This window comes from Canis lupus, chromosome 1 (assembly GCF_003254725.2).
Source record: "Canis lupus dingo isolate Sandy chromosome 1, ASM325472v2, whole genome shotgun sequence".
In the NCBI taxonomy this organism is placed as follows: Eukaryota; Metazoa; Chordata; class Mammalia; order Carnivora; family Canidae; genus Canis; species Canis lupus.
The window spans coordinates 44,808,846-44,835,197 of NC_064243.1; the positions used below are offsets into that span (position 1 = coordinate 44,808,846).

Here is a 26,352-nt window from a genome sequence, read left to right on the forward strand (position 1 = left end):
GGAAAAATAAGTAATTCACTGAGAGAGCTTGCACTAATGAGAGAAGGGAAATGTTTAGGTTGAACAGTTCAAGCCATTTTGCCAAAATGTTTTCCTCTGTTTTGATGTGTCTTGTCCTTGTATATACACATGTCTTAAGCCTGTGTGAGCCTGTTGTTCTGTGAACAGGAATCACAGTTTGGAAAGATGACACGGTGACCCTTTCCCCACCACCCATCATCAGTTTGGAAAGATGACGGTGACTCTTTCCCCACCACCCACTCATCATGTGTACATGGAATAGACCACTCAGGTTTAATTTTGAAGAATACAGATACTGATAGCAATCTGTGTCCTGTGTATTATTAATCATTAAATCCCTGTCCACACACAAGAAAAATTAAATAGAGAATTGAGGCATCTGCCAAAGTAATTCAGAGAGAATTCTCTGAGGGCAATTAGGAATTGTTTTCTTCAAATTTCTCTCTCACTCTGTACCTCTTGAGGACATTGGAGACTTTTTGTTGGGGGTGTACAGTATACTTTATTGATAGTACATGATAAGGTAGGGCTTTCCAAGCCCTTTCCCTTCTGTAGGGGGTCTGGGATGGAATCTTTTGTGGAGGTCAGGTGATTCTTAGTGTGTTGGGGGATGAATTGGGGCAGGGACTCCCCAGCAGCTGAGGGCTTCTCTTTTCCTCTTGTTCTCAGTGGGGCTGGTCATCCAGGAGCTCTTATTCCTTGGAGGCCATGTGGACCACAAGGTCCACCACCTGGTTGCTGTAGCCAAACTCATTGTCATACCAGAAAATGAGCTTGACAAAGTGGTCACTTTGGGCAATGCCAACCCCAGCATCAAAGGTAGAATAGTGGGTATTACTGTTAAAGTTACAGGAGACAACTTGATCCCCAGTGTAGCCCAGGATGCTCTTAAAGGAGCCCCCCCAGTGCTTGCTTCACTACCTTCTTGATACTGTATTTGGCAGCTTTTTCCCAGAGGCAGATCAGATCCATGATTGAGGTGTTGGGAGTGGGGACACTGAAGGCCATATCAGTGAGCTTCCCATTAAGCTTAGGGTGGCCTTGTCTATAGTCTTGGTGGTGCCAGCAGAAGCAAGGATGATGTTTTGGGTAGCCCCTTGGCCATGATGCCACAGCTTCCCAGAGGGCTGTCCACAGTCTTCTGGGTGGTAGTGATGGCATGGACTGTGGTCATGGGTCCCCCACACTGTGCCAAAGTTGTCATAGATGACCTTGGCCAGAGGGGCCAAGCTCTTGGTGGTGCTGGAGGCTTTGCTGACGATATTTTTTTTTTTTTTTAGATTTTATTTATTTATTCATGAGAGAGAGAGAGAGAGAGAGAGAGAGAGAGAGAGAGAAGCAGAGACACAGAGGGAGAAGCAGGCTCTGTGCAGGGAGCCTGACGTGGGACTTGATCCCTGGTCTCCAGGATCATACCCTGGGCTGATGGTGGTGCTAAACCACTAAGCCACCGGGGCTGCTCTTTACAGACAATCTTGATAGAGTTGTCATACTTCTTATGGTTCATGCCCATCACAAACATGGGACATTAGCAGAAGGGACAGGGATGATGACCCTCTTGGCTTCTCCTTTCAAAGCCCCAGTCCTCTCCCTGGTAGTGAAGCCCTCATTGGACGCCACAACATAGTGCCAGCATCACCCCATTTGATGTTGGTGGGATCTCTCTTCTGGAAGATGGAGATGGGCTTTCCATTGATGACAAGTTTCTTCTTCTCAGGCTTGACTGTGCTGTTGAATTTGCTGTGGGTGGAATCATGTTGGAACATGTAGACAATGTTGTTCAGGTCAATGAAGGGGTCATTGATGGCAACAGTATCCACTTTGCCAGAGTTAAAAGTGGCCCAGTACAGCCAAATCCATTTATTCCCATCTTCACCGTTGTGTCTTGGGGATGCGGCTGGCACTGCACCAGAAGATGCAGCTATCTGTCAAATGGGAAGGAGCAGGTGCAGAGAGCCAGGAGACTTTTTTTTTTTTTTTTTTTAACATTTGTGTTGTATATAGACTAAAATAATTTGGTCTAATACTTTCTCTCTTTACACACAAAATAACTATGTGTTAAGTTATTGTAGTTTGAGATTGAAATGCTCATTTGTATTTCCTCTCTATATTGGCCATGATGGTGCCTTGCATGTGTGAGTGCTACATTGTACATTAAACACATCTGGTCAAACTGGTTTTGATTTTCCTTGTTCCTAGGTCTTATGATTCCCTTCCTGGTTGTTGGGAATAGGATAATACAGCTGGGTCCCATTTTGAGTATGTGTGTATTCATTGCCGCAGTGATATCCTCAGGACCTCTGCAGCCCAGACCTAAGTCCTGTTGGAAGGAAGCCCAGAGAGACCAAATTTTGTGTTGTTACCACTGGGCCACTTCTTTGGTCTTTTAGGAGCCATGGTTAAGTTCTATATCTTTTTTTTTTTTTTTTAAGATTTTTATTTTATTTATTCATGAGAGACCTAGAGAGAGAGGCAGAGACACAGGCAGAGAGAGAAGCAGGCTCCAGGCTCCATGCAGGGAGCCTGAAACAGGACTCGATCCTGAGACCCCAGGATCACACCCTGGGCCGAATGCAGATGCTAAACCACTGAGCCAACCAGGTGTCCCTCTTTTTTTTTAATTTTAATTTTAATTTTTAAGGAGGCTCCATACTCAGCACGGAGCCCAACACTAGGCTTGAACTCTTGAGAGCAAGACCCAAGCTGAGATCAAGAGTTGGGTGCTTAACCATCTGAGCTATGCAGGCTTCCCTAAATTTTATACTCTTAATTCCTGGAGGGCAGTTGACCCTCTTTTCTGGGCATCAATGAAAAAGATAATGTTGCTCAAAAGCATAAGGCTGTATTTTATCTGTGGTCTGTAATATCAGTGGCTTAAAAATATCTTTTATTTTATGATATTCCTGCATCTTGTAATTGGTATAGCCCTTTGGTTCTGAAGCAAAGCAAGTGTTTCAGGTTTAAAGATAACAAAAAAGCTTAAGAATAGAAATATTTAGCTTCTTTAAAAAACAACTGTGCCAGATATGAATTAGAAAAATAAATTTCGTCCAAGAGATTGTTCTCATGTACATCTTTCTCAGAGCAACTCTGTTTCCTTGAACATTTCTGTCTCTTTTCTCTTCCTTGAAGCATCTGCTACCATTGGCTTCTGGCCTAGCCCCTTTCTCTTGGCTTTCTTCTTTCTTTGGTTGTCATTCCTTTCCTGTTGCCCTTTGGATTCTCCATCTTCTTCCCACTGTTCTAAGATGACATTCTCCTTAGGGGACCATCCCGGGCCCTCTTTATCCTTTTGGGATAATCACGTTTTTACCCCTGCCTTCAACTACCATTTATACATCTCCATTTCTGTCCAGTTAATACACCTCTAGTTGGGAACTCTCTTGTGGGTCCATTGTTGTTAGCTTCTAATTGGATATCTTCATTGGGATGTTTGCTATGTTCCTGTAACTGAGTGAATAAAAAAAAATGAAAGAAGCCTTTTTATCACTTGCTTCTTCATGGAGCTTCTGCCTCAGAGCATGTGATAGTCTGTGAGTCCGATATTTGAATCCTGGCTAGGTTAGCTAACCAATCTTTCCTGCCTTATCACATTGGCTAGCACCTCCAAGACAATGTTGGCTTATCTTAGGTAGAAATTATTCAGTCTTCACCAGGAAGTATAATGTTAGCTGTAAATGTTTTTGTAGATGCTCTTTACTATGAAGATTTAATAAAGTTTAAAAGCATCTTCATTAGCAAATTATAAATATTTTTAATGTTTAGAGGACCCCTAATCCACCTTAAATAAATTTTTAAAAATTGCTTATTTAGTTTTACTATTTTTAAAAAAATATTTATTCATGAGAGAGACAGAGAGAGAGAGGGGCAGAGACACAGGCAGAAGGAGAAGCAGGCTTTTTGCAGGAACCTGATGTGGGTCTTGATCTTGGATTACGACCTGAGCCGAAGGCAGCTGCCCAACCGCTGAGCCACCCAGACATCCCTATTTAATTTATTTTAAAATTTATTTTTAAAGCAAGAGAGAGAGTGCGAGGGCAAGTGGGGAGAGGGGCAAAGAGAGCTTGAGAGAATCTCAAGCAGATGCCATGCTGAGCACGGAGCACCATGTGGGGCTTGATCTCATAACCCTGAGATCATGACCTGAGCCGAAATCAAGAGTCAAATGCTCCACCAATTGAGCCAGCCAGGCATTCCTACCTTAAATCAATTTAGGGAAATATAAAATTGTATTTCAATGAAACAGGGTCAAAGAAGCATTCACAACTAAAGAGAAAAAAGTATAGAGATATGGTTTGGAGGAAATGAGCCTATTATTTTGTCTAATGATGGTTGGTGCTAATTTTTCATTTACTGGATGGATGTGTAAGTGGTAAATTTAATTTTGCTAGCTTTTTATTTTTGTACATTAAACCTATTTTCCTGTGTTTAAATCAGGAGACTCAATAATTTTGGAGTTTTGCAAATACCATGTTATTCATCTCTGTGTGTGTGTGTGTCTGTGTGGGTGTGTATGAGAGAGAGAGAGAGAGGATCATCCTTACTGGAACTGTAAAGTCTAAGCAATTTGGGATCAAATTTAGTTCCTTTTTTCCCAAAATTAAGAAAATTAAACCTAATGTAGTCTCAAAGAATGCTTCTGGAAAAGCGTGGAAGTTCTTTTTCTTATCAGAATCATACATTAAAACATTATGAATCTTGTTAATACAAATGACTATTAGTGGACTGTGATTACTTCTGGGACAGGGCCTTACATACAGTCCTTGCCTAAATGAAGTAAGACTCTTGGAAGGCTATGATGGTGCCAAGATTTTTTTTTTTTAGTATGAAAATTAATTTTTCTCTATTTTTCATTTTTATTAGAGAACGAGTGGTGGAAGGGACAGGGAGAGAGGGATAGAAAGAGAATCTCCAACAGATTCCATGTGAAGCCTGGAGCCTGATGTGGGGCTTGATCTCATGACCCTGAGATCATGACCTGAGCTGAAACCAAGAGTCAGTCACTCAACTGACTAAGCCACATAGGTGCTCTGAAAATTTTTCTTCCTTTCTTCCTTCCTTCCTTCCTTTCTTCCTTCCTTCCTTCCTTTCCTTCCTTTCCTTCCTTTCCTTCCTTCCTTCCTTTCCTTCCTTTCCTTCCTTTCCTTCCTTTCCTTCCTTTCCTTCCTTTCCTTCCTTTCCTTCCTTTCCTTCCTTTCCTTCCTTTCCTTCCTTTCCTTCCTTTCCTTCCTTCCTTCCTTTCCTTCCTTTCCTTCCTTCCTTTCCTTTCCTTCCTTTCCTTCCTTTCCTTCCTTCCTTTCCTTCCTTTCCTTTCCTTCCTTCCTTCCTTCCTTCCTTCCTTCCTTCCTTCCTTCCTTCCTTCCTTCCTTCCTTCCTTCCTTCCTTCTTTCTCTCTTTCTCTCTTTCTCTCTTTCTCTTTCTCTCTTTCTCTCTTTCTTTCTTTCTTTCTCTCTCTCTCTCTCTCTCTCTTTCTTTCTTTCTTCTCTCCTTTCTTTCTTTCTTTCTTTCTTTCTTTCTCTTTCTTTCTCTCCTTTCTTTCTTTTTTTCTTTCTCTTTCTTCTTTTTCTTTCTTTTTTTCTTTCTCTTTCTTCTTTTTCTTTCTTTCTTTCTTCTTTCTTTCTTTCTTTTCTTTCTTTCTTTCTTTCTTTCTTTCTTTCTTTCTTTCTTTCTTTCTTTCTTTCTCTTTCTTCTTTCTCTTTCTTCTTTCTTTCTTTCTTTCTTTCTCTCTCTCTCTTTCTTTCTTTTTCTTTTTTTTTTTTTTTAGATTTATTTATATAAGCAATGTCTATACCCTACATTGGGTTCAAACTCCCAACCCTGAGATCAAGAGTTGCCTGCTTTTCTGACTGAGCCAGCCCGGTGCCCCAGTATGAAAATTTCTGTAGAATTTTTACTTCTAGGATTGGCACTTATATTCAGTGCTTCATTAACAGTAGTTGATGCACTTTTTGGTAAGTCTATCTGGGCAGGTTGAAGAAAGAAAAAATAACTGTATATCCAGTGTGCATAATTTAGGTCTTTTAGGTGGAAAATTAAAGCAGATGATTGATTAGAATTTTGACGATGCTCTAACACATAGTAGGCACTCAGCAAACATTTGTTGACAACTGTTGAATGAAAAAGAGAGATGGGAAATGTATTGAAATATGTTTTTTTACTCCTTTTTTTTTCCCGTGAAAAGTGAGTTGACCTCAAGGTCCCCATTAGCTCTAAAATTCTTAACAGTTCAGAAATGTAAAATTATTAGTTATTAGATTCAGGGCTGGGTTCTGAGAAATTTGCCTTTTTCCTTAGGCAAGCCTCTCTATAAGTCTATTTCTCTTCACCTAATTGTTATTTCAGAAAAACTCAGAGTTTTTCTGTCTTGTTAACAAACTTTCTTCCAAGCTGCCTGACAATCTGGGGTAGTGTACCGGGAGGAGCATTATCTTTGGAATTCGATTTGATTCAAATCTTTTCTCCACGAACTCCTTATTGTATGTATGCTCTTTTGCAAATTTTCCAAGCCTCAGCCTTCTCATCTGTAAAATGGGGGCAATAAAATCTCCACCTCAAATTTAGTTGTGAGCCTGAAATACTAGGAATAGCTTGGCACTGCACCTGGCACATGTTAGATTCTAAGTAAACTGTGCCATTTTTTCCCACTTAGTCTGATAGTTCTGCAATTACCTTTCAAATGATTAAGATTCTCAAATCTTTCTGTTTATTGTCCTGAAAAAATAACAGAAAAACACCTCACTCCTATTACCCACAGCTAAATGATCTTTTGCCCTGATATTGTAGATCAGCATGAGTAGTTTTCACTGTGTTCTTCAGGGTTTGTTTCTGGGCCCTTAATTTTTTGTCTCCATTGCTGTTCTGCAGCTTTATCTGAAGCTGTGGTTGGCTGGGTCTTTGTTCTCGCTCCTGCTTTTGTACTATCTAGCCAACCATGAGGAGTTCTTTGTTTCTCCATCTTCACTGTTAAGAAGTAAAGAGGCAATCTTTTTCTCCTGCCATAGGAGAAAGTAGAGCTTAATTTGGAGAGTTTTCTCCTTTGAGATTTGCTAAGTAAGGAGTAATTAAAAAAGAAAAAACTTAAAAAAGAATCTTTTTACTGAAGTATAAAGAGCACAGATCACGTTGGGAGCTTGGTGAATTTTCCCAACGTGAAGCAGACCCCTGTGATAAGGATCATAGTAAATTTGAGGGAAGTCTCTGAGTCCTCCAGGCTTGATTAAGCCTTCTTGCCCTTGTCATCCTTCGGATTACCCACCTGTTGTGAGAGGCATTGCTGCTCCCTGGTGCCCTCTGACCTACCATCTGCTAGCTGGTTTTGTGTGGACTGGGTTTCACGTGCCCTCCCTCTATTTTCTCTGAGATGGGAAGCCTTGGGTTAAAGAGACTGACACTTTGTTCTTGGTGCCACCTGTATTCGAGGAGGTGTCATGACATATTTCCACTTTCCCTCAACCGGTCTCCCCCTGTGGCAGCTGGAGATGGGATGCAAAATGCTGAGTAAGAGTGACCTTTTTCCTTTGCTTTTTCTTGTCTGTTCCACAAAACATTGAAGACCATGACTAAGACTGTGCTGATTTAAGAAGGTAGTGTGAAGAAAACTACTATGTTTATGATTAAAAAACTAAACTTAGACTTTTAAAAATGAGTGTGAGTGTGATGACTACTGGTGGAAGGGTGTATGATCTAAAGAGCAGAGTTCCCATGGAAATGGACTCCAGGCAGAGGGGTTTAGGCTTCATTGTGACTTCCTGTGGGAGAGGGCTCTGGAATATTGGAATATATGGGCTGAGATTTTTTTATTGATCTCCTGGGTAGTTGGGGTGGTGTGTTTACAGTAGCTGCAGTCAGAGTTTGGAGTTGACCTTCCTTTAATTATAATTCTTTCATTATTATGTAGTTTCCTAAATGTGATGAGAGATACCAGTTTTTTTTTTTTTCCACTGCCATTCATTTAATGGGAAGAGATGGATTATATGACATTCTGATAGAAATTAGAGGGTTTTTTTTTTTTAAAGATTTTATTTATTTATTCATGAGAGACATGGAAAGAAAGGTAGAGACATAGGCAGATGGAGAAGCAGGCTCCCTGTGGGGAACCTGATGCAGGACTCGATCCCAGGACCCTGGGATCACGCCCTAAGCCAAAGGCAGACGCTCGACCACTGAGCCACCCAAGTGTCCCCAAATTAGAGATTTCTGAGAAGTGCTAATGCTATACTTTTTCAGACCAAAGGCATGAATTCACATCCCAGCTCCACTACTTACTAGTTGTGGGATCACAAATAAGGGAATGTTGGGAGGATATAGGAGGTAATGTATACAAAGGGCTTTATAAATTGTGTGATGTCATGTAACATAGCGAGCTGTTATACTTCCGGTGGCATTTCTCCCTGTATGTTGAGCTCACTTCTTCTCTACCTTCTCTTACTTTCAGACCTCCTTGTCTCAGTTACTTGGGGCCATTTGGTAGAAATGCCTTGTTTGTGTTCTGCTATTTGTTCTGGTTTTCAGTGCTGTGTTTCTCGATGGGTGATGCTGGTTGAGATGAACGGGGATCCCTGAGAGGTGGGGAGGTATTGCATTATTTGAAAGTAAGGAAGCTTTTTGAGAAACTAGGTTTTCTAAAACCTAGAAAGCTAGAGGCAAAAGACAAAACTGGGAAACATAAACAGGGTTAGGCCAGGTGTGGTGGGGGCATGGGGCAAGGCAGTGGGTTGGGCTGATTGCCATGGCGCTTCTTCACCAAATAGCATCCTGACCTCCTTAGAAAGGGGAAAGATGCTGCCAACCTCTTGCTATCTGTGTGGCCAGAGCCCTGCCTCAGGACAGGACATCAGCCTGCTTGTCTCTGTCACGAGGGTAACTGGCTTTTGGAGTGGACGGCTGACTCGAACCCCTGTGACCTCCATTATGCTTCCTCCTCTGAATTGTGAGTGGTGGTGTGGGCCTGAGATCCCACCTTGGCTGCTGTCTTCAGAAGGTCTGACCCTGGTGCTGCTGGGCCTCCTTTGGCAGTTCATCCCAGGGCGGTATCAGTCATTGGGATCTTTGCCTTGATCTTTGCCAAGAAAAAGTTGCTTCTGCTTTGGTAGCTTATCAGATGTGTTTTCAGTGATCTTATCTCATTTGTATCTTAAAATGTTCCTTATAATAGAATCCTATTTTGTTGTTATTGTTGGCTTTAACAACAGGAATTTATTTTCTTTCCATTCTGGAGGCTAGAAGCCGAAGATGAAGATGCTAGGAGGTTTGGTCTTATCGGAGGCCACTGTCCTTGGCTTGCAGACAGTCCCCTTCCTGCTACCTCTTCACATTTTCATCCTGCCATACTGGCACAGCCCCCCATGTCTCCTTGTGTGTCTTAATCTTTCTTCCTCTTGTTTTTAAAATTTGAATCAAATTTTATTAAATTCAGTTCAAGGTTTTATAACGTTCACACAACAAAAATTTGGTTCTGTATTGTAAGGAGTATTTCAGCCTAAAATGGAAATTTAGAAACTGAAAGAAGTATAAGCACTCTGTCTTCATCATTAAGATGATTTTTAAAAGGGTAACTGTATTAGTTATATTGTTGTGTAATAAATCACCCCAACATTTGGAGGCTTAAGGCAACAGTTACATGTCACAGCCTCTGTGGGTCAGGAGTCTGGGCCCAGCATCACTGGGAGCCCATGACTCAGCGTGTGTCATGAGGCTGTTGTCATCCTGGAGTTCACTGGGAGAGAGGACCTGCTTCCGAGCTCACTCCCATGGTTGCTGCCAATTAGAGTCTCACTTTATTTTAATTAATTAATTAATGATTTTATTTATTTGAGAGAGACAGAGATAGTGAGAGACAGCATGAGTGGGGAGGAGAGGGAGAAGCGGACTCCCCACTGAGCAGGGAATCCTGATGCAGGTCTCCATCCCAGGACCTTGGGATTGTGACCTGAGCTGAAGGCAGATGCTTTAACCAACTGAGCCACACAGACGCCCCTAGAATCTTACTTTAAATGATGTAGGTAATCTGTCTAGATCTGTTAGAAATCTTGATATAAACTGGGTAATTTATCATTTTATATAAATCTGCAGTTTGATACTAGGATTTGCTCAAAGATTAAATAATACCTTTATTGAGGTAGATGAAATGCTTAAAAATATTATTTTAATTCTGATCTTATTGAAGCTAATGAGAAGGAAAAACTTTGCAGCCACTCATGTGATTATATAGCCTTCGATTATAACATAGCATTGTCTTTTTTTTTTTTTTTTTTTTAAGATTTATTTGTTTATTCATGAGAGACAGAGAGAGAGGCAGAGACACAGGCAGAGGGAGAAGCAGGCTCCATGCAGGGAGCCCAATGCGGGACTCGATCCTGGGACTTCAGGATCATCAAGCCCTGGGCCGAAGGCAGGCGCCAAACCATTGAGCCACCCAGGGATCCCTAACATAGCATTGTCTTAACTGAATACATTCTTATGTCTTAACTTTATTCCTAAGGATTTTATATTTGTTATGTGAAATATTTGAAAAAAATATTTGAAAAAATCCTTCCTCTATCTAGAATTTTTCTGATAGAGGATTCTGAAACCACTCCTTTGGAGAGCTGTTTGTTGCCAGTTGAGTGGAGCAAGATGTTTTTCTTCTTTTTTCTCAGGCATTTACTATGGGTGTCTCAACCTGTTCACCTCGCAAAGGCCCTGTCTCTTAATAACATGCCATGGCGGGGGGGAGGGTGGGGTTGAGATTTCAACATATCAAGTTGGAGAGCCACCAACATTCAGTCCATAACATTTTCCCTGGCCCTGCCCGAATTCATGTCCTTCTCAAATACAAAACCCATTCATTCATCTGGATAGCCTCAGAAGTCTGAAGTCCTTCAGCATCAACTTTCAAAGTCCAAAGTCTCATTTAAGTATCATCTAAATGAGCTGTGAGTGAAACATATGGTACCATTTGTCCTGAGGCAAACTCTTCTCCAGTTGTGAATCTGGGAAACCAGACCAGTTCCAGCCTGCATATCCAACACTTTGTTAGAGGTTTCTTCAGGTAAGTATCTAGGTTCATCACTCCAAAGTTCAACCTTCCACAAAACAATGGATCACCAATGCAAGGCAGTCAGCTTCTTTGTCACTTTGCAGCAAAGATTGCCCTTCCTCTAGTTTGCAGTAATGTTCTCATTTCCATCTGAAACCTCATCAGAGTGACTGTTACCACCACCAGAGTGTATTTCTGCACACATTGAGCTCATGATTACCTAAGTATTCTCCAAGAAAATGGAAGCTTTCTGTCTTTGATCCTTCCAGGCTGATTATAACAAAATACCACAGATTGAGTAGCTCATAAAAAAACAGAAATGTATTTCTCACAGTTCTGGAGGCTGGACATCCAAGATTAGGGTGCCTGCATGGTCAGGGGAGGGCTTTCCTCCAGGGGGCTAGGTTCTTGTATCTTCGCTTAGCACAAGAGCCTCGTGAACTCTCTGTGCCATCTTCTGTAAGGGTACTAATCTCATGCATAAGGGCTCGTGATCTAATCACCTTCCAAAAATCCCACCTACTGTTACCATCACTTGGCAGATTGGGGTTTCAGCATATGAATTTGGGGGGAGGGGACACAAACATTGAGACCACATCCCTTTCTGTATTTCTCTTAAGTTAGTCCTCACTAGAATCATCCTTACTGATCCTTACATGGTAGAGTGAGATAGCATGCACCACCAGACTCTTCCAGGGTCTACCATTACCCAGTTCCAAAGCCACTTCCACAGGGTTAGGTATTTGTTACAGCAGCACCCTTTTTCTTGGTACCAATTTCTGTCTTAGTCTGTTTAGCCTGCTATAACAAAAATACTGTAAATTTTTTGGTTACAATCATTAAATTTTTTGTATGATTTATAATCTTGTTAAACTCTTTGTTTAAGCATGGTACAAACCTTTTTTTCATATTTCCGGAGCCTGGGAATTCCAAGATCAAAGCACCAGCAGATTCTGGGAGGGCCTGCTTCCTGGTTCATAGGCAACTGTCTCACATGGCAGGAGGGGAAAGGGAACTCTCTGGAGCCTCTTTTATAAGAGCACTAATCCCATGCATGAGGTCTCCACTCTCCTAACCTATTCACCTATCCAAATACCACCTCCTAATGCTATCACATTAAGGGTCAAATTTCAACATACGAATGGGGGTGGGGTGGTGGTGGAAACGCAAACATTCAGTCCATAAAAGATGGTCGTAAAAGGCCTTTGAGTTCTACTTTTTACCCCAAAGTGTTGCTGTTTGCTTAGCACACACATTCCTGGGCTTTGTACTCATGTACTAGATGCACTAGGACAGCAGAATGTAATGGCTGAGAACTTGGGCTCCCTAAATTCCACAGTGCTGGTGTGAATTTCAGCTCTTCAGTTCCCCATCTCGGTGATTTGTAGCAAAGTGCTTTAGCTATTTCGAATCTCAGGTTTTCTCATCCTTAAATAGGGGCTACTAATTGTGTTCATAGCATTATTGTGAGAATTTAATGGGACCATGTATGTAAAGCATCAAGTATAATGCTTGGAACCCAATGAAATTCCAGTATGTGTTACTTCTTGTCATAGTTACAGAACCAAAGACCTGTTCTTTAAGAATAGAGTCAAACCCAATTATTGTTTATAAACAAAGTCAGTTTCTGCTTCTCCAATTCTAGATATTTCTCCCTATCTTGCAGCATATTTACTATAAGTGGATTCATGCTGGAATGGGCTAGTAATTATGGGGAGTCTAAAATATTGAGCAAGAGACTTATGTCCTCCTAAGCAAAGGACTAGAAAATGTACAAATGGCCGATAAGCATTTAAGAAGATGCTTAGTATCACTAATCAAAACCATAATGAAATACCACTTCACACTCACTAGAATGGCCATTACCAGAAAGTCTCCCCAGAACAAAAAACCAGAAAATAATAAATGTTGGCAAAGATATGGAGAAATTGGGACCTTTCTGCACTGTTGGTTGGATTGTAAAATGGTACAGACACTATGGAAAGCATTATGGTGGTTTCTAAAAAAATGAAGAATAGAACAAACCACATAATCCAACAATTCCACTTCTGGGTATATACTCAAAAAAAATTGAAAGCAGGGGTTCAAACAGGTATTTGTAGCTTATTCAGAAAATGGCATTATTCACAATGGTCAAAATGTGGAAGCAATGCAAGTGCCCACAGACAGATGAATGGATAAATGAAATGTGGTAAACAAAGTGTATGTACAGACAATGGTATATTTTTCAGCCTTAAAAAGGAAGGAAATTTTTCTTTAATCAAAAAAATTTTAAGGATTTTATTTATGCGAGAGATTGAAAAAGAGCACATTGAAAAAGAGTGGGGCAGGGGTGGAGAGAGGAGGGCAAAGGAAGAAAGAGAAGCAGACTCCCCATGGAGTATGGATGCTGGGGTGGGGGTGGGGCTTGATCCCAGGACCCTAAGATCATGATCTGAGCTGAAGGTAGCCGACTGAGCCCCCTTGGTGTCCCAGGAAGGAAATTCTGACAGTGCAACATGGATGAACCTTGAGGACCCCTGTTGAAATAAGCCAGTCACAAAACAGTGTATGATACCATTTTCACCACTTATATGAGATACTTAGAGCAGTCAGATTCATAGAGACAAAGTAAAGCCACAGTTGCCTGGGACTGGGGGAGGAGGGGAATAGGAGAGTTAATGTTTAACGGATGTGGAATTTCAGCTTTGTAAGGTGAAAATGTTCTGGAGATGGATGGTGTCGATGACTGTACATTTGTGTTAATGTTCTTAATGCTATTGAACTGTGCACTTAATGGTTAAAATGGCAAATTTTGTTACATATATTTTGCCATAATTTAAAAAATATATTTTTTAAAGAAAGCCATTTCCCTCTGTACACGGTTTTATGATGGGGAGTTAAATTAACACACACTGAGTTTTCAACTTAAGAGTAATGTTTTGGTCAGTTCTCCAAAAAAGTTCTGATTGCCAAAATTGGTTTTTAACCTCTGTAGCAATAATGAAGTGCCTCCCCAACCCCTCGCTCTACCCTGCCCCCAACCTGAGAAGTGAGAAAACTACTTGACATCTTGCCTGGGACAAAATCTTGATGGCCATGATGGCATCCTGAGGGTTGTGTTCCTTTCTTTTCCTCCCCTGACATTTCCAGAAGCTATTGGATGATGAGGTAAAGGATAGAAGTGGAGTGTAGGCCCGGGGGGATTCGGATTTTGTTGGGCCTCAAGTGCATACAGTTGGGGTTCTCTTAAAAAAGAACACAAGAACACTCTTTTCCAAAACTTTTAATAGAACGCCTGTTGTGAACACACTTTGGGGCCCTTCCCAAGGCTCTGAGGGATCATCCCAGAAGCTTAAACTTTGTTTAGCTCAAGGTATCTTGTCTCTATTCCAAAATGAGAGGCAGAATAAAGTAGGAACTGCCTGTAGCAAACTTCTTACTTCCTCTGAGCTTTATTCTCAGAAGCAAAAAGATCTGGAAAAATGTGTTACACTCAAAGACTGACAGGTAGCTGGGATGCCCTTGGGATGGAAAATGCTTTATGTAGTTGAAACTCAGTCTAGTCCATGTTTAATTTAACCCTTTCTCCAAACTTCAGTTTGGCAGTCAATTTGTACTGTAATTTAGTATTGTGATGTGACCTTTGACCCAAACCAATTAATTTTGAATTTTTCGCCTGGAGTGTTGCATTATAAAATTGTAGCGGCATCTTCTGAGAAATTGTATAAAATTTCCATGATAATTATGACCTTGAGATATTCATGTGTCAAAGAAGATGCATCATCTTCCCTCCTTTGTCTGGTAATTACTTTCTTCTCCCACCCCTACCATTCATCTTCATATCTGTTTCCTTACTTAGAAAAATACTTCATCAATCAGAGATTAGAATAATCTCATTACCTATGGGAATTCCTCAGTGTCACTCAGGCCTTTGATGGAGATGTTAGGGAGCCTTTGTCATTGAAAGCATCACTTAGTGACCAGATGGACTCATTGGGAGCAACTTGCAGAATGTCAGGCAGGAAGATGCTTAATGAGGCATGACACAAGCAGAGTTAAGCAATAGTGGAATTCTGGTTTTCTTGTTGCTTTGTTTTACCTCCAGCAGTAGCATAAATTCTTTTTTTTTTTCATGAAAAATAGAGCTTTCAAAAATAATATATATTTACTTCCTATCATGAAAATGGAGGCCAAAATCAAAGAACAGATCACATTCTTTTTTTGTAGCAGAATTCATGATGAGGAGGGACCTCGGTATTTGTAATGCCTAATAGAGTCAGGGCAGCTGCTGTCAGACTTCTCAGCTCAGCCAAATCCCCTACTTTTAGATGTAGATTTCAGCCTCCAGATTGCCTATTGTTCAGCTGTCAGTTGGGCACTGGGGTATGTTTGCCAAACTCATTTTCACTTCTTGGACAAAAGTAGAATTTGGATCCTAAATTAAAGGTGAAAAACAAGGTCTCTAAACCAATTAAATGCTATTCTCACTCAAGTAGGGATTTTGTGCTGTTTTGGGCCACTTGCATACTAGAAAATGATTGAAAAAAATTTACTTCTTTTTTTCTTCTCTCCAGAGATTTTGGGGAAACTTTATAAAACTTGTTTATGTTTGTGGTGAATTGAGATCTTCTCTACTTACTTTGACTCTGGAAAGATGAGATTAAAAGGAGTTCAAAATCTGTTCTTTTACGTGTAGTAACCATTTCCATTGGATTGAACTTACTCAAATTATTTTTGGCTTGATTTGCGCTCCAAAGAAAAAGGGTGTGGTGGAAAAAAATGATACCGAGAATGAGTAAAACAAGGAGGAATTTTGTATTGTTCTGAATTTCTGGTCAGTGGAGGAAGAAAGACTTTTTTTTAAAAAAAATATCTTGCATGTTCATTTCAGAGCTTTGATTTGGTCAGTTAACTCTTTTCAAATGAGTGCCTTAAATTTCTAAACTTCATTACCAGTGAATACTTGGTATATAAACACTCTTTAGTTTTAAATTCTTAAACCACTTCAATTAAAATATGAACAATAAGATTTGTTTTAAAATGAACTTCTCCATACGTTTTCCTTCTTGGTCTGAGGTATTCATGTTGCTGATGTGATGTTAGTCCTAATTAGGTCAGTTTGGAAATTCTTATTTTTAGCACGAGAGGAAAATAAGTGGTGTGCTGCCACCAAGTTGCTCTCAAATAAATTAAGTCTCAGTTGAAACAGTTTTGTATTGGAATTCATTGGCAGATTGGCCAGGAGCCAGTGTTACAGCTTTATTCTACTTTTCCCTAGACTTTTTATCTACAGTGCTTATTCATTTGGGGAGGAAAGCCTTTCCTGGGGCCTCCCAGTGGGTGTGGGCTCCTGCCCCATCCTGTTTCAAGCGGCTGTCCTTCTAGGGCTTGGCACAGTTGGCATCTGGGACCCTCTTAGCTCCTGCCCCCTGGGCAGGTTTATACAGCAGAGTCCCACTGGTTAAGCCGTTCATCAGAGAACTTAAGATGTCACTGGTGTTTCTTAGTTCATTTATCCTTTTTGTTACCTAAATTACAGAATTGTAATAATTACATTTTGTGATCACCTACTAGGTGCCAGTTGCTGTATCCAGGTTCTTGCATAATTTTTTTTCAAGGAGGCTTTCTGCCCAGTGTGAGGCTTGAACTCAGGACCCTGAGATCAAGAGTGGCGTGCTCTACCAACGCAGCCAGCCAGCTGCCCCTCCTTGCATAATTTTGTTTCTGCCTTATTGTGGGGGGAAGCATCATCCTCTCCTTTATACACATCAGGAAAGCCAGATTCCAACAGGAGACTTAGAATCACGTGGATGGGAAGAGGTAGAAAGTGGATTTACATGCAGGTTCTGCTGACTGTTCTTCCCCATGCCCTTGGCTGCCTTCTATAGAGCCAGCGGGGCTTCTAGAACCTTCCTGTCCAGTGGTTTTCAGCACTGGGTACATGAGTCACCTGGGAAATTTAAGATGAAGATTTCCTTGGTTTCATCCCAGGCCTGTGAGTTTGAATTTCTGCGGGTGGGGCCCAGGCCTGCTACATTTCAGGAACTCTGGGGTGATTCTGCTATGCAGGGGGTCAGAGGAGGGAAGTGCATAATACTCCCTCCATTTTCAGGGAGTCTGAAGCCCAGCAACCTCTAGCAGGTCAGTGAGCTAGTTAGTTCAAGCTGGGACTTGACCCAAAATCTTTTGACAACCCTGCAGTCTCTTCCTATTCTCATTCCAAATCCTGATAATGGAGTCTGGCTGGGTACAGGAAACCTAGGACAAGCTCATTTCATCTTTGGTTTCCCAAGTACATGATGGGGCCAGGTTGCAGAGCCCCCTCTGGTGTGAGGGAGACCGTGGATGATGGTGCATTCCTCTAAGTGGGTGTTCTTCATTCATCCACCTGCAGCTTCCAGGCTCGTTGGGCCCTTTCAACTTGGTGGCTCAGGACTTGGGTCAGCTGGGGGAGACTTTTCTTCATGCTCTGAGTTTTTGCTCCCTCCCCTTACAGCTGCTGCTGAAACTCATCTTGCCTGGATGTTGGACCTCTGGATCTATTTTCCCTGGCTTTCAACTTTTTGTTCTGTAATGTTTCTCAATATTTTCTTTCTGCTTACAGCCTTGGTATTTAGCTTGGTTCATTTTATGTCTCAAATCCATTGAGGTTCTTTTCAGAAATTCTAAATTTATTTCTTTTCTCCTGTCCAGAGCTCTTTTTCTCTGATGACTTCTTTTCCATAGCAGCCTGGTCTTGCTTTATGGACACACTCTTATTTCAGATCCATCTGAAGATACTTATTAGAATTTTCTAAAAGTTTTCTTGGGTCCTACAAATTATGTTTTTTTCTGGGGCCAGTTCTGTTTGTTCATTATAGCCCTTTCTTTCATGTTCTGGCTTTTCCTCAGGTAAGTTGTGATCTTCCCTTGCTGATGAGTTTTGATGAATGAACTCCATTGATAAGTGGAGAAATTGGCTTTGATCATCTCTGCAGGTGTAGAGACAGCTTTCAAAATAGGCCCCTGTAAGTCGCAGGCAGACCCTGCTTCCCTCGTAATTGTCAAAGAAAGGAGGGAGGTGCCTGTACGTGCATCTTACCCCTTGCGGGGTTGAGGGGGGTGGCTACCTTTTCTGATGTGGAGGTTCCAAACTGCCTTTTACTCTTCCACATGTACACTGGGATTTCCCCCAGACACAGTACCCATTTTCTTGGTTTTAATCAGTGGGTTCAGCCCTCTGCTGTGGCTCTCAGCCATCGACGGTCTATTTTTGTGGGAAGGAAAAGGGGAAGGAGGCAGCAGGGGAGACCATGGAGAGCTCAGCCCTTCTGCATTCAGTTCTCTATTCCATCTGCCCTCCCCTCCCCCCCTCCACCCGGTGCTCACTCCTGCCCCTTATCTCTGCGTCCTCCCCAGGACTCCCTGGAAGGATACCACTCACCTCTAGAAGTGTTTCCTGTTTCCAGTACTGCTGTTTGGCTGGCTTACGTGCTTTAAAAAGAATTTTCGCTACTGTCCTTCTGGCGCTGGCCTGGAGAGTTGGAAGGCCCACAGAGGACTGAGCGTGGGGCGGCTGCGCCCTTGCCCCTTGCAGGGCAGTACCCCCTCCCTGGCAGCCGCTGGCCCCGGAGGCTTGCCTCAGGCACCGGGATTGTGATGTGTTACAGCCGCAGTTCCTGTGGGGGTGCAGGGTGAGGGGCCGAGGCAGGAGGAGTTGCAGGCAGCCTCCCCGGGGGCATCTGTGGAGATGTTTTCCAGTCAGCTCCACGAAGCCATGTCTGTGTGGGCAAGGAGAAGGGAGGAAGGGCAGAGGTTGGCTCCAGGTTTCAGATCTGACCTGGGGCTATTGTCCAGCACCTTCACTTCTTGCTTTTGTGTCCCGGCCACCTTCCCAGCTGATGCCTCTCTCCCCTTAGCTCCCTTGTCCTGGGTTCACCCGAGAGAGCAGCCGGGCTGTTCACCCACAGGCCTTCAAGCCTCCAAACTTGAGCCCAGGGAGGAGGAGAGGTCCCAGTGCCACACAGCCTGGCCCTTGTCCCTTCTTCCGTCCATCCATCTGTCCACAGGCATCCTGAGAAGCCCCTGAGATCGGAAGCCAAGTTTGGAGAGCATTAGGGAAGGTACGGTCCTTCCCGAGGCCAGGTAGAGACGTGTGTGGGCTGTGTGTCCCCGCCTCGGGCCCAGCGAGGCCAGGAGCGATGTGCTGGGGCGCACTCACTGGGTCAGGGCTCTGGGCCTGCGGGTGACCGGCTCACACCTGTGGTAGGGTGGCTGAGCCACGGTGATTTCAGGATTTGTGATTTCTTGATTTGTGACTTACTGTGGTCCTTGGTCACTAGAGAGAGATTTGGAGCCGAGCACATGCAGAGAAGAGGAGGGCACAGGAACACACAGGGCTGCCCCAAACAGTGTGGCTGTGGCTGTGAAGGGCAAGGAGGGAGTAGGAGGGGAGGCAAGGTTAGGTCGTTCTGGGTGAAGGAGTCAGAAATGGGCCCATGGTGCTGGGGACACGAGGGGAGGGAGCTGGCAAGGTGACTCCGAGGGCCCTGGTGTCTTTGGGAAGGTGCATGGACTGTGGGAGAGTTTGGCCCAGACGCTGAAGGATGTTTTTATAGTGCCATAAATGGTGCAACAGACACATAAACTCAGCATGCTCAGACAGAAAGATCTCAAAATCTTCAGTCCAACTTGGCTCCTTGTTTGAGCATGAAACCAGAGGCTGTGTTACTCTCCTGGCCTGGCTGCCAGACACACCTGTGAACTTGGGCAAGGCCTCGACCTCAGGAGGTTCCCAGCCCAGACTGTGGCCAGGACAGGGCTCCTGCCCTCTTCTGGCCCTGAGAACTGTAGGGTGGGCTCCCTCCTGGAGGTGGGATGGGCCTGTCTTCACAAAGGGCTGCTTCTATAGCTAGTTCATCTCCTACCTGGACTTCTGTTGAAGTCTTAAAAAAAAAAAAATAGATAATGGAATATGGTTTAGTCTTTGCATCTTCTGAATTTTTGCCTGCTTAGCTGCCAATCTTGCTCATTAGCGATGGGCCATTAGTACTACAATGGTTGTTGGCTTTGGCCGTGGCTGGAAAGTTTGTCTGACTTTTCTTGCAGTGGAGTCTTGGCATGTCTGTTGCATTAGCAGCAGCTAACCTTGTTCTGAGTGTACATTTTAACAGCTGTTCTAACCTCCAGTTTTATAATTGGTTCACTTCTTATCAAAGTGTAGTGGTAATGTGAAATAATAGCAGTCTGTAGAAAGAGCATTAATTTAAAAAATGATATGAATGGTTGGTTGGAAAGGAAATTAGAATAGTTGACCTCAGGGCAAGGAAGCTATTTTCATTTAAAATTTTCTTTTTAAGTTACAAAAAATCTGATTTGTCAGAAAAAGAATGTGGCTGTTATAGGGGAAAAAATGTTTTTTAGGTGTATGTCAGGATAAGAGAAATAACACTACAAGTGTGTTTTATTTGGGTAAAAGTGGAGTTGTTGTTGATCGTTTTAGCAGTAACATTTTCTCTCCACTCACTGTTTCTGCTTTCTTTGAAGCAAATCATCTCTAGTAGAAAATGTGAAGACTGGAGGTTCTGGATGCCAAACAAAGGCTGGGCAGGTGACTCCAGGGAAGCTACAGGTCCATGGTGGAGACAGGGAGCTTCATGGGGGGCTTCTCCTGCAGAAAGTGGTTCCTACTTAGACTGTCCATCTGTGCCAATGATGGAGTGCATGCTATGTGCTGGTTTGTTCTTTCTAATTCTTTTTACAATTCAAGTTAGGTTCCATTCTCTGCATTTATTTTCCTTAAAGAAGGAAAGAATCGTTTGTTTTCCTTAGAGAAGGAAAGAATCTCGCCCAAGGGCAAAAATGCTCTATTAATAATGAGTAAGCCAGAATTGAGACCCAAGTCCACGTGGTTCCAAAGCATGCATTCTTTCTACTAAGACCATTGTGTTTCCTGTAAGTCTACTGGCAAGATATTTTTGGCCTAAAATGCCCTCTTTTCAGCTATGATTCTTTTCGATCCAATGATTTCTGAAACCTCATCTCTTTCAAAGACCTTAGCAAACTGATTTAAAATGAGGTGGCAATTTCCCCCATACTATTCTATTTAAAGATGTAGCTCTCACAGCTCATTTAGCACTTGCCACCATGGAAAGTAGATTTACTTTTTAAACTTGTTACCTGTAGTTTGTGTGGGGAGGAGAGACATGGGAGGACAATGTATTAACTATTTAGTGCTCTTATACAGAATAAATTAAGATGCAAAAAAATACAGAATATAATTTAAATCTGTTGCGATTTTACTTTTACTAGTTTACTTGTACTATAAAAATACTAGTGATTCATTTATATTTCAGATGGCAAGATAATACTTCACATTAATATGCCATCTGAAATTATGTTATTTGATCTATTGATTGGTCATATAGCTTTTAATTCTAATTATCTCCTGATTATACTTAATAAATACTGAAGTTCTTAAGGATTATGGAATTGATAGTGTGATATGAAACACAAGAAAATCTTTATTCTTTGTGATCTGATTAACCATAAATTCTATGACGGATGTAAATTGTAGGAAATATTGGGTAAGTTCCCTAAGTGCTGGGATTGTGCTTGTTTTATTGACTGCTGTAAATTTAGTATCTAGCAGATTGATGTTATTAATATTTGTTGAGTTATTAATGTATGTTGGGTGTGTATATAAATGAGTTATAGAAATTTATTTTGAAAAGTAAAAACCAGAATATATCCTAATATTGCAAATCCATCTTGATCTTCTGTATCTTTTATAGTATAATAGAAGAAAAATGGATTGTTATCACAACATTGGGCAAAGTACTGAAATGTTAAGGAAATATGATTTACACTTAAGAACTTCAGATAAAAAGAATACCATATAGTTACCATTACTCTAACACTTGTATATAATGAGAGAAAGAAAAGTGGGGGGCGAGATGGGGAGAGAGAGAGAAGGGATGCAAATTTGGTGAGTTGGTGATACTTGGAGAAACTGGATATCTGGATATCTGGATTGGGGAGGGATGTGGGACTTCTTTAAACTATTCTTGAAACTTTTATGTGGATGTGAAACTATTTCAAAATAGTCCCTACAAGAACATATTACTATATATATTGTCATTAGTGCAACACTAACAAGTTTGATAATATTTACAGATAAGAAATGATGGTCATATCTTTCTCAATGACTTAGAAACAAGGGGAATTCATTTCCTTTTGAAAGTTAAAATATAGAACAGCTTATTAGAGCAGAGATGTGTGGAATTACTTGGTAGACAGAAGTCTGTAAGATCTGAGTCTGTAACCTAACACTAGTAATACATGCGGTGAACTTTGAGCCTTCATGTTTCATTGGCCAGGAATGATTTGGGAGGTTGGATATGTCGGGTCTTGTAGCCTGATAGCATTAAAATTTCTTTTTATCCAGCTAACCCTCCTCCTTTTGTGTCCAAGTTAAGCAAACACTCTCCTGATTGTAATTTATCACCCTCTGTTTATCTGCTGTGCCAGTCCTGTTGCTGCAGATAGCCTGGTGTGCTGGAGAGATAAATTTTTCATCATCAGTTAAAAGGCTGTTGGTTCTGAGCTCAGTTATGTGCTTCCTCCGATGGGAGGCTCTCTCCCTTTCTTTGTACTGTGATATTTGATGCTTTCACCTTCTAAGTTACAGCCATACTCTGGTTTGTGGGGAATTTACTAAGATGATGGGTCCAAGGAGGCCTATTGGTGAAAGCCAGTTGGCCTTTCCCAGCAATATTCTGATTTTTTTCACTTATTCCTTTTGACTAATTCAACAAAGACTTAACATTCAAGGAACAAAAATAATTAGAAGCTGAGTAATGGATATAGATAGTATTCATATCCACCAATTTCTCTTTTCATCAACTGTGGATATTAGGAAGCTAATAGATTAAAGATTGGCCTTGGACAGGTGAAAGCACAGGCACAAACATCAGAAACATGAGATTCACACAGAGAAACAATCTTCTCTGAGGATGAGCTCATGGTCATAAATTGTAAATAGCATGAAGAAAGAATCTACTCTGAAGTAGATTAAATACATGAATACCCAGTCATGGAGCCCCCGTCCTGTCTCCTCCACCCCCTCGGGCCCTGAGACTCCAGCATGAGCTGTGTTCCGTGTTCCATACCGTGTCCTGCTTTACCACGTGCATGGCCAGTAGAATTAAACATTGAGCTACAACCCCCCCAAAAAAATAACCCCACAATAATCAGGAGTATTTGTCCTCTAAGAATATAAGATACTAAGATAAAGTCTGCAAGGCCATGTGAAATAAGTTAGAACTAATTGTTAAAAAATAAAAATAGGGGGCACTTGGGTGGCTTACTCGGTTAGGCATCCAACTCTTGGTTTCAGCTCAGGTCATGATCTCAGAGTTGTGAGCTTGTGCTCCATGTTGGGCTCTGTGTTGAGTGTGTTTGGGCTTATTATTCTCTCTCCCTCTCATTCTGTTCCCTTCCCTCTGCCCCCTACTCATGCATTCTCTCCCTTTCAAAAAAGAATAAAAACAATAGTACACTATGAAATGAGAATAGAAATATTTGAAAGTATTATGTACTTACTGCCATTAAAAACTCAGCAGGGGTGCCTGAGTGGCTCATTTGGTTGAACATCTGACTCTTGGTTTGGCACAGGTCATAATTGCAGGGTCATAGGATTGAGCTCTATATAGGGCTTCATGCTGAGCATGGAGCCTGCTCGGGATTCTCTCTCCCTTCCTCTACCCCTGCTCTGAAAAACAAAAAACCCCACAATAGTCCATTAATAGCAGATGAGGCTAAGTAGAAGAGAGATCTGGTGAATGTTGAGAGATCTGATATAATTACTCAAAATGTAGCATGGAGTGAGAGATTAGAAACATGCAAGTTATTGAGAGACTTGCAGAAAGAATGAGATGGTCCAAGATGTCTAATAAGTGTCTAGAAGACTAGAATAAAATTAGGGCCAATATTCAAAAAGATAATAGCAGATAATGTTTTCAGAAAGGATGGAGGGCACATTCTAATATTGGGAGAGTCACACTGAAACATGGGCAGGAAATACAAAGCAAATACAAATACATACAAGTTGTACAAAACTGTAGAACTCCAGAGTTGAAGGGAAATATCTTGAGAATCATGGAGAAAAAAATAGGTTATTTGCAAAGACAGCAGTTCTAGACAATAGGCTTCTCATTAGCAATAAGAGAGGACAGAAGTTAATGGAATAATACTTTGAATTCCCACATGGATATCTATACTCAAGTTGTTACTTGAGAGTGAATGCAAGACATGTTCAGATTCATGGACAAAGAGCAGGCTCACCACATACACACCTAAACTGGATTAAATTTAATTGGAATTAAAAGGAAGAAATGGAATATAAAATGCCATAATGAGCAAAGATGTTGGGGCACATATACATATTTTTACAAGCATCAGATTGAAAAATATTGACTTTTAGGGTGATTAAGGCAAGGTAGATCTAAAATAATAGACAACAGTAACATTGAAGATGGGAATGAGGATACTCGAGCTGAAGTGTTTTAAGGTCCATGTATTGTTTAGAGGAAGATAAAGGTACTGATGACTTTTTGACTTTAAATCAAGTAAGTGTGTCAAAACAGTTTGAAAATACTGCCTTCATAAATTCTTTTTCTGTGGAATCGTAAGCATAGCAGCTACACTAAGTGAATTTGCTGTATGTGCGTTTACAATATTTGTAGATCAATATGCATATGAAGTATCTAAAAGATCCCAAGATCCTCTCCTGTGTCAGAAATACTACTGTATTTCTGTGCCAGTGTTTTCCAAAGAAAACTAACAAGGACATGCTGATGATCTGCAAAGTTCCCGAGGGATCAGTTTTAGGAGGCAAGGTAGAATGTAAGATTGAATAAATGTATTTTAGTATTATATCTTCAGAGATGAAAACAAAGCAGAGTATTGACTTCTCAAGTTTGGGATCCATCTTTTGATTTCATGCATGAGTTCTTTTTCCTTATTCTCCCTTAATACACATACATAATTTGAAAAGATCTTTCATATAAGGAAAGAGAACATTTCAGGGTGTTAATGAACACATTAGAGAAGTGTTTGGTGAAGAAATGAGCACCTGTGCCCTGAAAAATCAATAAAAATTAACCATTTTCTTCCAGTGTCTTTTTATTTAACAAATTGTCGAAATTATACTTTTATTATTTTCTTGCATGTTCTTTTTTTTTTTTTTTCTTGCATGTTCTATGCTCTTGTCTCATTGGTTCTGATGGATCTCCTTGTTCCTTCCTTGGGTCCTGGGAATTCTGACTTTCTGCCCACACTTGGCTACTTCCCATATCTGAGTCCTGTTCCTTATTGAAATTTTCCATGACTCTTCAGCAATTTCTTTGTACTCTGGCTAATAACAGTGTAATGATGCCACCCATTTATCTCTTGGCCAACTTTCTTTTTTCTTTTCCTTTCAGTAAATTTATTGTTGTCAAACAGTTTTAGACTTACAGAATTATTGCAAAGATAATATAGAGAGTTCTCTTGTAAAGCCCACACCCAGTTTCCCCTGACTTTAACAGCTTATATTATTATTTATTGTACATTTGTCACAATGTATCAGTATTGATACGTTATTATTAACTAAAGCCCTTACTGTGTTCAGATTTTCTTTGGGGGACCTCTGGGTGGCTCAGTGGTTGAGTGCCTCCCTTTGGCTCAGGGCGTGATCCTGGAGTCCCGGGATCGAGTCCCACATTGGGCTCCCTGCATGGAGCCTGCTTCTCCCTCTGCCTGTATCTCTGCCCCTCTCTCTCTGTGTCTCTCATGAATAAATAAATAAAATCTAAAAAAATAAAAGATTTTCTTTGGTGTCTTCCCCCTAATATTCCTTTTTTGTTTCAGAATACTGCATTACTTTTTTTTCTTCTTAAGTAGGCTCCATGCCCAGCATGGAGCCCACTGCAGGGCTTGAACTCACAACTCTGAGATCAAGACCTGAGCTGAGATCAAGAGTCAGAAGCTCAACTGACTGAGCTATCTAGGAGTTCCAACACTGCATTATTTTTACTTATTATGTATTATTAACCTCCTCTTAGCTGTGACAGTTTTTCAAATTTTTCTTGTTTTTGATGACTTTGACAGTTTGAGGAGTATTGGTCAGATCTTCTGTATAATGTCCCTCAATTTTCTGATTAGACTGGACTAAGGTGTATTTAGGAGGAAGACCACAGAGTCAAAGTGCTGTTATCATATCAAGAATACATACTATCAATGTGACCTATCATGTTGATTTTTTTTTATCATGTTGATATTTACCTTGATTACCTGGCTTGAAGTAGTATTTG

The 26,352-nt window shown here is 41.2% G+C and overlaps 1 pseudogene; it reads right to left on the minus strand.

Annotated features, from left to right (window-relative positions):
• Window positions 1–713: 713 nt before the first annotated feature.
• LOC112643460 (glyceraldehyde-3-phosphate dehydrogenase-like) lies at window positions 714–18,259 on the minus strand (annotated as a pseudogene).
• Window positions 18,260–26,352: the final 8,093 nt, after the last annotated feature.